This window comes from Coffea arabica, chromosome 10e (genome assembly GCF_036785885.1).
Source record: "Coffea arabica cultivar ET-39 chromosome 10e, Coffea Arabica ET-39 HiFi, whole genome shotgun sequence".
NCBI lineage: Eukaryota > Viridiplantae > Streptophyta > Magnoliopsida > Gentianales > Rubiaceae > Coffea > Coffea arabica.
In genome coordinates, this window is record NC_092328.1 from 21,882,416 (window position 1) to 21,896,184 (window position 13,769).

Here is a 13,769-nt window from a genome sequence, read left to right on the forward strand (position 1 = left end):
ACTGTTATGTCATAGCGGTATCAAAGCAAATCAAGAGTAAAGGCGATATAGTCCCAGACCCAATTAAAATAACCCCGTCCGATCCCTCACGTCACTTACCATGCAAACTAGATATCCAATAACCTCATGGACTCATTCCAGCCAAACAAAGCCTATTCATGTTCCCAATATGCAAATCTCACATACTTAACACCGTTTCAACTCTGAAGTACTCAGGCACAAGAATCCGAAATAAGACAATTCACCTCTCGAGCTGGCCAGTCCCAAGAGTAAATCATCTATATTACAGATTCCTACCCGACATACATATCTATCTTCCTCGAATCCCATGATAAAGATCTTTACACTTATGGCATGTCTGGTTCATAACTTACGCTCAAACGAGCACTTAGACATATTCATGAAATCAGGACCATACACCACTTGGCCCAAGCTCATTCCGCGCAGAGACCACGCGAAGTGGCTCTGATACCAATTGTAACAGCCCCACTTTCCCCTAAGGCGAACCAAAGGGGTGAGCGAACTGCCTGCCCAGCTCTCGCCAGGACTAACGATGCAGACTAGAACTATCTATTGCGATCCGGAACTTACAAACGAGCGTAAACAAGTCAAAATGGAAAAATAACCCAAAATAAGAAAAAATGAAATCCGGAGTCGGCCATGATAGTAACCGACCCGTCAAAACCCAACCGAAAGAGCACGCAAACATTCACATCTGAACTTTAGCGATTACAATCCAAAATGACATACAAAAGTTTTCAAAAGTTAATATATACACACGGTTTGCCAAATCAAAAGAGAAAACGCCCCAAAAGTACACTTAGGGTTTTAATACATGAGCTATACAAAAGATATGTTCAACTAGCTCAATTTGGCAGCCATTTGTCAAATCCAGACCAAAAGGGTTTATTTTCCTGTAAGGAAAACAAAAGGAACGGAAAGGGGTGAGCTTGCGCTCAATGAGGTACCAAACAGATAGCATTAAAATCATGGCATTTCACATTTAACAAATCAGATACACATGTCAGATGTAAAGCAAAGGAACCAATGATTCAAATCAGAAGGATACGGGTGGCTCTCAGGAGCCAAATTTCCAGCGCAATACTTGATCCAAACCGGTTGACTCTCCGTCAACGTATATAGAACCAATGCGTCCGTAGACCCCTCTTATCACCGAATTCCGTCCACCAAACACCCCTTTACCGGGCCCGCTCACCTCAAACGAACAAAATGGTAATACTCGAGTATACCCGGAATCAAGGGTCTCAATACCCAAAATCCCCGAACAGACTACCGTGGTTCGTTATCTAATCGTCCAGGCCCTTGCCGGCCCGACTCGAATAACTTAGCCACAGGATTGAGCTCATAGGTCATAGAAATCTGAACAGATGCAGACACAGATAACAGATTCAAATTTTGCATAGTAAATTGGCATATGAACAGACTAGAGAACGAGTGTGATAAAGTACACCCTCGTCTCGAACAAATAAACAGATTGCAGAGCAGAAATCAAGTTAAATAGCAATGGAGGGGAGTGGTACACTCACCGGCTCAATTTCAAAAGTTTTTACTTCAGATTGGCCTTAATCGCCAAGAAACCCTAAAATAATCAAAATAAACCAATTGAAGGTTTCATATCCAAAATCGAGTAAACGGAATGCACAAGTGAGACTCGACTACACGTCGTACGCCTTGCCCAAAAATACTAATGCAAGGGTGCAAAAACATGATTTTCTTGGAAACAAAAGATAACATGAAGACCTAGGGTCAACAACCCAAAAGCCCTTCATTTCCATCAAAAGGCAAATCCAACTTAAAGAACCAAACAGCCTAGAAAATCGGACAGCATTTCCCCCAAATTTCTTACTTTTCCAGCCATTAAGGCTTCATGATTTCCTCAAATCAGTCCCAAAACCTCACACAAAAGTCATCTCATTTCCCAAAAGCCGTTCACTAGGCTCAAAGCAATACAAGTACAAAAGTTAGCTAGGAAATGACCGGAATAAGAGTAAGCCTTAAAACATGCAAACAAGTACAATGAGACTCGATAACGAATCATAAAGCCATGCCAATCACAACCCCAATAGGGTTTCATATACATATATAAGCATAATAGCAAACCAGAAAATCAGAAAATATAACTCATTTGATCAATCAACAAAAACAGGTTTGGCCTCCGTATGCGGTAATGGCACAAAATGCGCTACGCTTATCGGATGAGGGCGTAAGACCCACCATCTCGAAGCTAAAAGACAGGGCTACAACAATGTAGAAGGCCTCTCAGTCCAAATCCTAGCACAACTAGGTCAAATGTGCCAAATACTAAACCAGAATTACCAAAACAGGTTTGCAAAACACACAAAACTGTAATGAACACAACTCAGTCTATACAAGTCCAAATGCCGACATTCAAAAGGCATAAGCTAGCTAAGACATCCAGCTACATTTCATCAGAAGACACCAACTTCAAAATCCAAACCAATGCCAGTCAAAATAGACAATTACTATCGCAGTTCGCACATTCTGTTCACCCAGAACAGCAACAGTAAAAACGGCATAACTCGCTCTACACTACTCCAAATGCCCTGAAATTTTGTAGGCACTTCAAACTCATCAATACCTACAACTTTCATGTTTTGAGAAAAGTCCAATTCGGCCTCTATATATGACCTAAAATTTCGGACAGAATGTTCAACCAAGAACCCTAATTTTCCAGAAATTCTTCCAAATTCAAAATTGATTGCAATTTCCTATCATATGCACCTACTAGAGCTAAAGCCCTTTATTACCAACCATCAAAAACAACCACACCATCAAGATCATATGAAACCAGAAAATTCATCATAAAATTGAAAACTTCACCAAAACACTTCAAATCAAGAAACAAGTCACATAATCCATCACTTTAGGTCCCATTAAGCACCATATAAGCATCAATAAGTGTAGTAGAATGTTTAATCATCACTTACCTAAGAAATAAGAGAAGAGGAGTTGTAGACCACCCTAGCTCTTCAAGAAAACTTCACCAAACAACCTCTATCACCAACTAGAAAGATTTTTATGGAGTAGAAATGGATGTAAGCAAATGTTTTTGGGTGATTTGCACCAAGTAGTAGCTAGAACTTGAAGAGTTTCTTCTTCCTTCCTTGCACAAGAGGTTCGGCCAACAAGAGGTAAGAAATGGTAATTTTTTGTGCATTTTTGAGATATTTAACCAATTTTTGGTCAAAAGTCAAAATAGTGAATAGTAACTCTTAAGTCAAAACCAATGTAGTGGTGACACTTGTCACCTACATTAATGCAATCTTATCTTTCTTTTTCCTCTCACATCAATCAATCTCACTCTCTACTTATCTCTTAACACCCGATAAATTTTACACAGTATCCGAAACTTAACCTTATTGGCCGAATTTTTCCGAACTTTTCGCACTAGCGGGTCCCACGTCCAATATATATTCTTCATTTTGTAAAACCTCTCCAATACTAGAAAAATTATCTAAAAACTATAATTGCTCATAAAATTTATCTAGAAAAATTTTCCGGATACAGAAAGTGCAGAAAACAAGCCATGAAAAATGCGAAAACCTAGAAAATGCAAATTACGGGTTCTCACACTTAAACAGGGGCAAAAGCGTAAATCTCACATATTAACAATTACACAGTAAGAGTAAAGCAAAAGCAGAAAAATAACACCACATAATAAGGATACGGGTGGCTCCAAAGCCAATTCATGTGCCATGTATGATCTCCTGCCGACACTCCGTCGACCACAAATAATGGTCCGTAGAACTCCACTTGTTCCCCCACTGTACACCTTGTCACCCTCTCTGGCCAGGCACCTCACAAACTTGCTCGAGCGAACGAAATTGAGCTTGGTTCACAAGCTTGGGTCACAAACTTGGTCCACATACTCGGTGAACCGGATTCACAAACTTGGTGACCTCAATCCAGGTTGGACTGACTTCGACCAAGCCCTAACCGGCTCGAATAGTTCATCTAGGTATTGAGATCGGGCCCCAAACTCACAAACTTCACAAAATTATTCAAAAGTCACCCGAGCCACAAGCTCAAGGGTTTTAGTTCCACAATTGCTCATATACACAAGCCATGTACAAATATGTGCGCAAGTTAGGGTTTAGGTCGAGTGCGATAAAGTACACCCTCGCCTAGGTACCCTCTTCATACATATCGAAACACATAAGCAACTAACACACAAGAGCGGCCTGAATACTTACTCAAAATACAAAAGTGGTACAAGAGCAAAATCACTTCGCGCGTGTTCGCTAATAGTGGGCCCCACCGGCTCCGCCTAGCTCACCACTATCTGAAATAGAAGATTGTATCACATATTATCACAAACGGCCACTAACATGCCCAAAATAAGCAAAACGGCAAAATCAGTACATGCAAGTGCGGAAACGGCAAAATTGGCGCACGCGCGCGCGCGGAATGGCAAACGGAAATGGCCAAATCTGCCATCTCAAACCGTTTTAATCAAAAGTTAGGCTAGGAATGTTGGATCAAGGTTCATGAGGTACTGTTATGAAGCTAAGAGGAAGGGCTACAATTTTCATGAAGACACCTAAGTCCGGATGTGAACAGAAATAGGTCGAAAGAATGGAAAATCGTTCCAGAAATTTGCACTTTAGAGTGACAGACAGGGTATGTTTGTTGGACCATAACTCCCAGTTCACAAATCGAAATCAGGAAATTCCAAAGGCATTAGAAAGCTGGGACATAAGGCTAAAACTTTGATGTTTTGGCCAAGACCTGAATCCACTCAGAACAGAACGAAAATTGGGTGCCAAAGTACCCATCAAAACTGTCTAGATTCAAAGGCAGTTCTGACGATCAATCTTGTTTTGGTCAAAACGGAAGCTACGGAACTCGGATTTCAACGCACTTTATACCGTTTCGAAGCTAAAACCAAGATATACATTTCTTATGAAGGAGTCAACACCCAGATCGTACGTTATCAAAACGGACAAAACAGGGCAGAAGCTAAATCCAGAAATGCGACAGAATTCACAGTTTAGAATAGATGCGACTATTTTGGCCATAACTCAGGCTAAATAGATCTGTTTGACCGGAAATTTTGTAGGTATATTCAGGACTTAAGAGGCTACAATGTTGAAGAAGGCCACTCAGTGCAGTTTCGAGTGTAACTAGGTCAAAAATGCAATATACCACACCAGAATCGCAAAAACAGGTTCACAAACCGCATTCTGGTTCAAACATCATAAGTCAGGCTACCTAAGTCCAAACAAAGTGATTCCAAAACCAACCAAAAGCTAAGATACACGGATACAATTCATCAGAAGACCTCAACAACCAATTCTGAAGTATTCCCTACCAAAATAATCCAATTACAGACGCAATTATCACATTCGGGTAAAACCAGGACAGCAAGGGTAATTCCATCTTTTCACAAGTTACACTGCTCCGATTAACCTGAAATTTTGTAGGCACCTCTAAAATATCATTTCCTACAACTTTCATGTTTTGATCCAAGGCTAATTCGGCCTCTAACTATGATGAACAGTGCCGGGCAGAAATGAGGTAATTCAAACCCTAACTTCCGAAATTTCCGTTCAAATGCGGAAAGTTTCCGCAAATAACTACCATTCACACACCAAGGCTTCATTCTAGATCATTTTCCATCATCATACATGGCCACAACATATAACTCACATGAAATCAGAAAAATCAAGTATAAATAGAAAATGTCATCAATCTCAACCAAAATCATGAAATAACACCTAATCTCACCACTTCAATTCACATAGGTCACTAATTAAGCATTATTGGAAAGACAAGAGTAGTCCCTTAGTCACTCACCTTATAAGACAAGGAAGGAAGCAATTCAACACCTTAGCCTTCCAAACAACTTCACCAATCACCTCCAAATCACTAAGTGAAGGGGTTTTATGGAGTAATTGCAAGATTAAACGGTTGGATTGTTGAATTTGTGCAAGATTAGAGGTAGGAATTTGGAGATTTTTCTTATCTTCTTGCAGGAGAGAGAGCCGGCTTCAATAGCTTGGAAATGGAGATGATTTTAATCAAAATTTGTTTTGGTTTATTTAGTCAAATGGAAAAAGGATGAATAGTGGTCAAGGATCAAGACTTAATCTCTTAGTGACACTTGTCACTATAATTAATGCATCTCTATCTCTTTGTTTCCTCTCACAAAAATCCAAATAGCAACCTCTAATTATCTCATAACACCCGGTACTTTAAACCCAGTATCCAAAACTTAACCTAGTTGACCGAATTTTTCTGAACTTTCCACACTAGTGGGTCCCACGTCCGGTAAATGTTCTTAATTTCCCAAAAACTAACCGATACTAGAAAAATCATCTAAAACCTATATTTACTCATAAAAATTATCTGGGGAAATTTCTAATAAAGAAAATGTAGAAAAGGCGGGCGATAAATAAAACTCCACTTAAGCTTTCTAATAAATTGTAACACTAGAGGTTTGCTAATCCAGAGTTTGCTAACCATTTCAAACTTGCTAAACCTTTGTAAACTAAAACGAATCCTAAACTTACGTATGCCAAAACACACACTAGAACACCGAATATAAATTATAGCTCGAACCTACGAATAATAATACATAAACTAGGGTTTTCAATCTTAACCAAGATTAGGGTTTTCTCCTTATCCCCAAAACCCTAATTTCACCACACCGAATAATGAATAGCCCTAATATCAACTTACAAACTGACTGGGGCCTCACAATCTCCCCCACTTAGGACAATTTCATCCTCGAAATTAATTCTTTGGTCAAAGCGTACCTTCGAAACCCGCCGAAGGGTCAGTCACCTCTTGTTGACCCATTGAGTATACTCTAGCTGGTCCTTTGGGTCGATTTCCCCCTGCGTTCGTCGGTTTTGTTGTGGTCCCTTCTATTGGTGGTTTGAGTCCTTCATTCTGCATCTTAGGGCACCGGGCAATCAGATGTTCGGTGCTGCCACATTTGAAGCATTTTCGTACCGAACTATTTTTTCAGCAATTTTCATCGGTGTGATTGCCCCCACAGAAACCACAGATCGGCTTAGTGGCCGTACTTGACCATCCACGCTGGGTACTCCTCGGGGGCTCTTGCACTACCTGACCTCGCCCAAAGTTGTTCAGAGTTCTTACAGGTCGTGGACCGTCTGTGCCTTTACTCATCTTAGCAAGTGGCTCATTTCGCAAGCTCTGTCCAACCGCGGAATCATTCGAGCTATGCATTATAATATATCTACCTGGGGCGACTTGATCCGGCCCATTTTCATTATTTCCTTCAGAGCCTCGTCCTGGCTCCCTATCTCTACTTGGACCACCGGAATCCATCTAGGGGTACAAGTCTATAGATCGGAACATAACATATACTTATTGTCCAAACTATAAGCAAAAGAGGGAATACAAAGCTATGTAGTAACTTGTATTCTTGCCTTGTGATACCTATTTAAGTGATTTTGATGATTGTGGTGATGAAATTGTGAGTTAGAGTTTGAATTGTTCACTTATATTTCTTGTTCTTTGGATGGTATATGGTGTATATAATCTTGTATAGGAAGTTATAGTAGTGGTTTAAGCTAGAAATGTGAAGTTTACACTTTGAATTCGCTAGATTCCAGATTTGAGTTTTCATGCTACTTTGCTCTGACTGGTTCCATTTGGCTATGATGGAGGCCGAATTAGACTTAGATCCAAACATGAAAGTTGTAGGAAATGCTGTTTTATAGTTACCTACAAAATTTCAGCTCAATCAGAGCACTGTAGCTCATGACATGACAAAAATACCCTCGACTTCCATAGGTAGAGTTCTGTGGACAGTTTTGACATTTCATCATTCTGGCCGGGATTTTTCACCTTCATCCGTATTGAATTAGCATTTGGCCAAAACACAAAAGTTGTAGTTCTATGTTGTAGGTTTCCAACGCATCTGAAAATGCCTCGATCAGACTTTTGTAGCCTGAGTTATTGTCATTTGAACACAGTACTATTAACCAGCTTGACGGTGGAATTCTGGTTTTGTAATCGATAAATTTGACCATGGAAATGAATGAATTTTCTGTTGATATTTTCATGAGACTTATAATTCTCCATCTTAGCTTCGAAACGGTATAAGTTGTACCCCAATCCGATAAGCGTAGTTTCAGTTGTGATCGATACGCTAAGAGACATCAAATCTGCCATTTGGCTATTTGTCTTTAAACTTGATTTTCGGTTGCCTTGTTAAGACTTGTGTTGTACTTGGATTATTTTGAGCCTAGTTGAAGGGCTATTGTGTTACCATTGCATATGTGTGACTTTGGGACTGACTTGTGGAAAATATTGAAGCCATAAATGGCTGGAAAATAGGTAAACACAAGGGGCATGCCGCCCAAATTTTCACTAGAGGAATAAACTAGCCTTTGGAGTTCTAGTTCTGTATTTTGCAAATTTGACCTAGATCCACTGAAAACTGGGTCGAATTATCTTCATGAAAGTTGTAACCTTTTGTCTTAGCTACGAGACGCTACCTAGTACACCTTGATCTGATAACTACAGCTCTAGTTATGATCAAAACCGTGTAACCTATTTTCATACCGTTGTCATTTCCGCGCACGCGCGCTTGCATTTCCTTGTTCTTTTTGCCGCTTTAATCGTTTTAGTCCTTATTTCCATTTGTGATGGTCGATTCACTGATAGTTGAGTATAATCTTCTGTCACAGGCAGTGACGAACAGGACAGAGTCGGTGGACCAGTATAAAGTGCCTTGATTTGCGTGCTCACTATTTTGAGCGAGTAATTGGGTTGTTTACTGATGTGAAATTGTCAAAGTGCTTTGTATATGTTAAATGGGAGTATCACCCTTTTGCTGTGTGCTGATGGGGGTGATTACATGACTTGAGTTGAACCCCTTTTGCTGTGTGCTGTTGGGGTAAGTACTTTGTTGAGAGATATCATCTATTGAGAGATTGGATATCTCAGGGCTTGGTTCCAGCTTGGTTCCAAGGGTAGACGAACTATTCGAGCCAGCCGGAACTTGGTCGAAGTTAGTTCTGTGACGCCCCGAAAAGTATAAGTGTGAGAGCCTGTAATTTTGTTTTAAAGTACTCGATTTTATTTTTTTTTATAATTGCACGTTTTTCCACATTTTATTGATGTGAGAATTTGGGAAAATAATTTTTATGAGTAAATATAGTTTTTGGATGATTTTCTAGTATCGGATAGTTTTTGAGAAATTAAGAGCATATACCGGACGTGGGACCCACTAGTGCGAAAAGTTCGGAAAAATTCGGCCAACTAGGTTAAGTTTTGGATACTGGAATTAATTTATCGGGTGTTAAAAGATAAGTAGAGGATGTTAAGTGGATTGGTATGAGAGAGAGACAAAAGTTAGGCAAGCATTAAATTAAGTGACAAGTGTCACTTGGCTATTGGGTGGACCATTTGACTACTATTCCATGTCTTACCAATTGACTTAAATAACTAAAAATTCACCAAAATTCCTCATTTTTATCTTCCTCTTGGCCGACTTCTTCAAGGCAAGAAAAGAAAGAAAACTCTTCAATTTTTGGCTTCAATCTTGCTCAAGTTCAACAATCTAACCATTTAATCTTGCAATCTCTCCATAAAACCTCTTCACTTAGTGTTTGTGAGTTGATTTGTGGAGTTATTTGGAAAGCTAAGAGGACCTATTGCTCCCTCTCTCTTGTTTCTAAGGTGAGTTGTGAAGAACTACCCTCCTCCCTTAATTGATGCTTAAATCATGATTAGTGGTAGTATGAGATGCAAGTTTATGGATTATTTCTTGATTTGTGGTTGAAATGATGAAGTTTTATAATTTTTGGGGATTTTTCTGTTTTAATATGAACATGATTGTGTGGCAATATATGATGATTGGAAATGGTATATAATGACTCTAGGAGGTGGGAAAAGTGGTTAATTGCAACCAATTTCTGTTTTGGAAGAAATTTTGGAAAGTTAGGGTTATGATGAATACATTCTGCCCGAATTTATAGCTCCTAGTTAGAGGCCCAATTGGCCTTGGATTAAAACATGAAAGTTGTAGGGAATGACATTTTAGATGTGCCTACAAAATTTCAGGTCAATCGGAGTAGCGTAGAATGAGAAAAGACGGAATTACCCTTGCTGTCCTGGTTTTACCAGAATGTAAGAATTGCGCCTGTAATTGGTTGTTTTGGCTGGAATTACTTCCGAATTGGTTGTTGAGGTCTTCTCATGAAATTTAACCCTGTTTCTTATCTTTTAGATGGTTTTGGAATTTCTGAATTTGGACTTAGGTAGCCTGATTTATGATGTTTCCGCTAGAATGCGTTCTGTGAATCTGTTTTTGCGGTTCTGGTGTAGTATCTTGCATTTTTGACCTGGTTACACTCGGAACTGGGTTGAGTGACCTTCTTCAATATTGTAGCCCTATCTCTTAGCTTCGAAACGGTGTATCTTGCACCTTCTTCCGACAATCGTAACGCTTTTTGTACCATTACCGTAAAATGACGTCAAAAACTGTTTTTTTTCAGGGTTAAAGCTAAATCATTTCCGGATTTTTCCTGGTTTACTCTAGTGCTTATACATTCTTATGGAGCCCTATTTTGGTGGTATTTGGAATTGGTTTATGACTTGTAATCGAGTCTTATTCTGCTTATTGGAATATTTTAGAGCTTGAATTGTACTTGTACTATTGGGAGCCTATTGAACGGCCGTTGTGAAGAATTTATATTTCGTGTGACTTTGGGACTGGCTGAGGAAATAATGGAGCCATGATGGCTGGAAAAGTTAGCAAATTCAGGGGAAGTGCTGTCCGAACTTTGAAGGGATTTGTTTGCATTGAGTTTGTGATCTAAGACTTGGATTTGCGCAAGGCAATGTTATATGATGGATGATTTCTGAGCCATGGAGGTGAGTGACCTCAAACTATTTCTAAAGTTATTTATGAACCGTTTCCTGCATTATTTACTTTTGAACTTTTTCCAAAGTTACTTTTGAACTGTTTTCCTGCATTATTTACTTTTGAACTGTTTTCTGGCATATCATGCGTGCTTGCATGTGAGTGTTCCTGGTTTGTTATATTTCCTTGACTTATTGGCTTGTTGATATTGATTGATAATGTGTTAAGTGCTTTCAATGATTGTTAAAACGAGTTTTCTAGGCGAGTGTGTACTTTATCGCACTCGACCTAAATAAATGTGAAATTTTCAATGATTAATGATTAAATGCTAGTTGCGCATGAATGTAAGCCTTTTGGCTGAACTGGCCACTGCCCCTTGTTATCGATCGATTCGAGCCAGAAGCGGACTCGGTCGGGCGATATGGTGACCTGGGTGAACGTTTTGGTATACTCGAGTATTACCTTTGTAGGTTGGTGGAGGTTGGTGGAGCCTGGACAATGTCCAGGAAAGGGTGAATGAAATGAACAAATGAACGAACAAACGAGGGTTTATTCACAAAATGAAATTTTCAAATAATTGGAGGAATAAGGGGAAATGGCAGGAGAACGAGCGAGCGCGCGAATATTTGGCTCCATGTGGGCCCGTATCCTTTTCATGAATGTTACTATCGCTTTCCATTGTAAATGTTTCTTGAATTATTGATACTCCATATTTAATGTTTTGTAAAATGTTGTAATTGTTTCTGGACTTATCATTTGAATTATGACATCATTGATTTATGACATCATTGAAATGAACTATTGTTAAACCGATTTGATGACTGATTTTACTGGTTACTCGCTGAGCTTCTAGCTCACCCCAAAAATATTTTATTCCCCTCCACAGGGCTCAAGGCGAAGGAAAGCTTGTAGTACTTATTCCTGTGATCGGATGAATTATCTCATGTGTACTTTGAATTTGGACTTCCTCTTGTGTAATAGTTGGATCATGGATCAGAGTGGCGCAGTGGAAGCATGGACGCTTCGCTTTTGATATGTAATTATTAGTGGAGAATTTGATGTAATATTTGAGATTTATCTTGTAATTCATTTGAGTTATATTGAGATTTATCTTACATTTGTTTGAGGACTGTAGTGAGCGACTGAGTCCCGGCGAGCGCTGGGCAGGCGGCCCGCCGAACCCTCTGGTTCGCCTTAGGGGGAGGTTGGGCCGTCACAGTTGGTATCAGAGCTTAGGCTTCAGATCTCTGTAGTGTATCCTAGGCTTGAAGTTTAGGATGCCGGACTGTGGGTTTGATTTTACTCTTAGTGTTTACTTGGAATGCTTGAGTGATTTTTGCGGGATGTCTTGACTTGATTGGTACAAGAGGGAATGTCGAGGATGACATTCTTTTAAGGAGGGGAGATTGTGACGCCCTGAAAAGTATAAGTGTGAGAGCCTGTAATTTTGTTTTAAAGTACTCGATTTTATTTTATTTTTATAATTGCACGTTTTTCCACATTTTATTGATGTGAGAATTTGGGAAAATAATTTTTATGAGTAAATATAGTTTTTGGATGATTTTCTAGTATCAGATAGTTTTCGAGAAATTAAGAGCATATACCGGACGTGGGACCCACTAGTGCGAAAAGTTCGGAAAAATTCGGCCAACTAGGTTAAGTTTTGGATACTGGAATTAATTTATCGGGTGTTAAAAGATAAGTAGAGGATGTTAAGTGGATTGGTATGAGAGAGAGACAAAAGTTAGGCAAGCATTAAATTAAGTGACAAGTGTCACTTGGCTATTGGGTGGACCATTTGACTACTATTCCATGTCTTACCAATTGACTTAAATAACTAAAAATTCACCAAAATTCCTCATTTTTGTCTTCCTCTTGGCCGACTTCTTCAAGGCAAGAAAAGAAAGAAAACTCTTCAATTTTTGGCTTCAATCTTGCTCAAGTTCAACAATCTAACCATTTAATCTTGCAATCTCTCCATAAAACCTCTTCACTTAGTGTTTGTGAGTTGATTTGTGGAGTTATGTGGAAAGCTAAGAGGACCTATTGCTCCCTCTCTCTTGTTTCTAAGGTGAGTTGTGAAGAACCACCCTCCTCCCTTAATTGATGCTTAAATCATGATTAGTGGTAGTATGAGATGCAAGTTTATGGATTATTTCTTGATTTGTGGTTGAAATGATGAAGTTTTATAATTTTTGGGGATTTTTCTGTTTTAATATGAACATGATTGTGTGGCAATATATGATGATTGGAAATGGTATATAATGACTCTAGGAGGTGGGAAAAGTGGTTAATTGCAACCAATTTCTGTTTTGGAAGAAATTTTGGAAAGTTAGGGTTATGATGAATACATTCTGCCCGAATTTATAGCTCCTAGTTAGAGGCCCAATTGGCCTTGGATTAAAACATGAAAGTTGTAGGGAATGACATTTTAGATGTGCCTACAAAATTTCAGGTCAATCGGAGTAGCGTAGAATGAGAAAAGACGGAATTACCCTTGCTGTCCTGGTTTTACCAGAATGTAAGAATTGCGCCTGTAATTGGTTGTTTTGGCTGGAATTACTTCCGAATTGGTTGTTGAGGTCTTCTCATGAAATTTAACCCTGTTTCTTATCTTTTAGATGGTTTTGGAATTTCTGAATTTGGACTTAGGTAGCCTGATTTATGATGTTTCCGCTAGAATGCGTTCTGTGAATCTGTTTTTGCGGTTCTGGTGTAGTATCTTGCATTTTTGACCTGGTTACACTCGGAACTGGGTTGAGTGACCTTCTTCAATATTGTAGCCCTATCTCTTAGCTTCGAAACGGTGTATCTTGCACCTTCTTCCGACAATCGTAACGCTTTTTGTACCATTACCGTAAAATGACGTCAAAAACTGTTT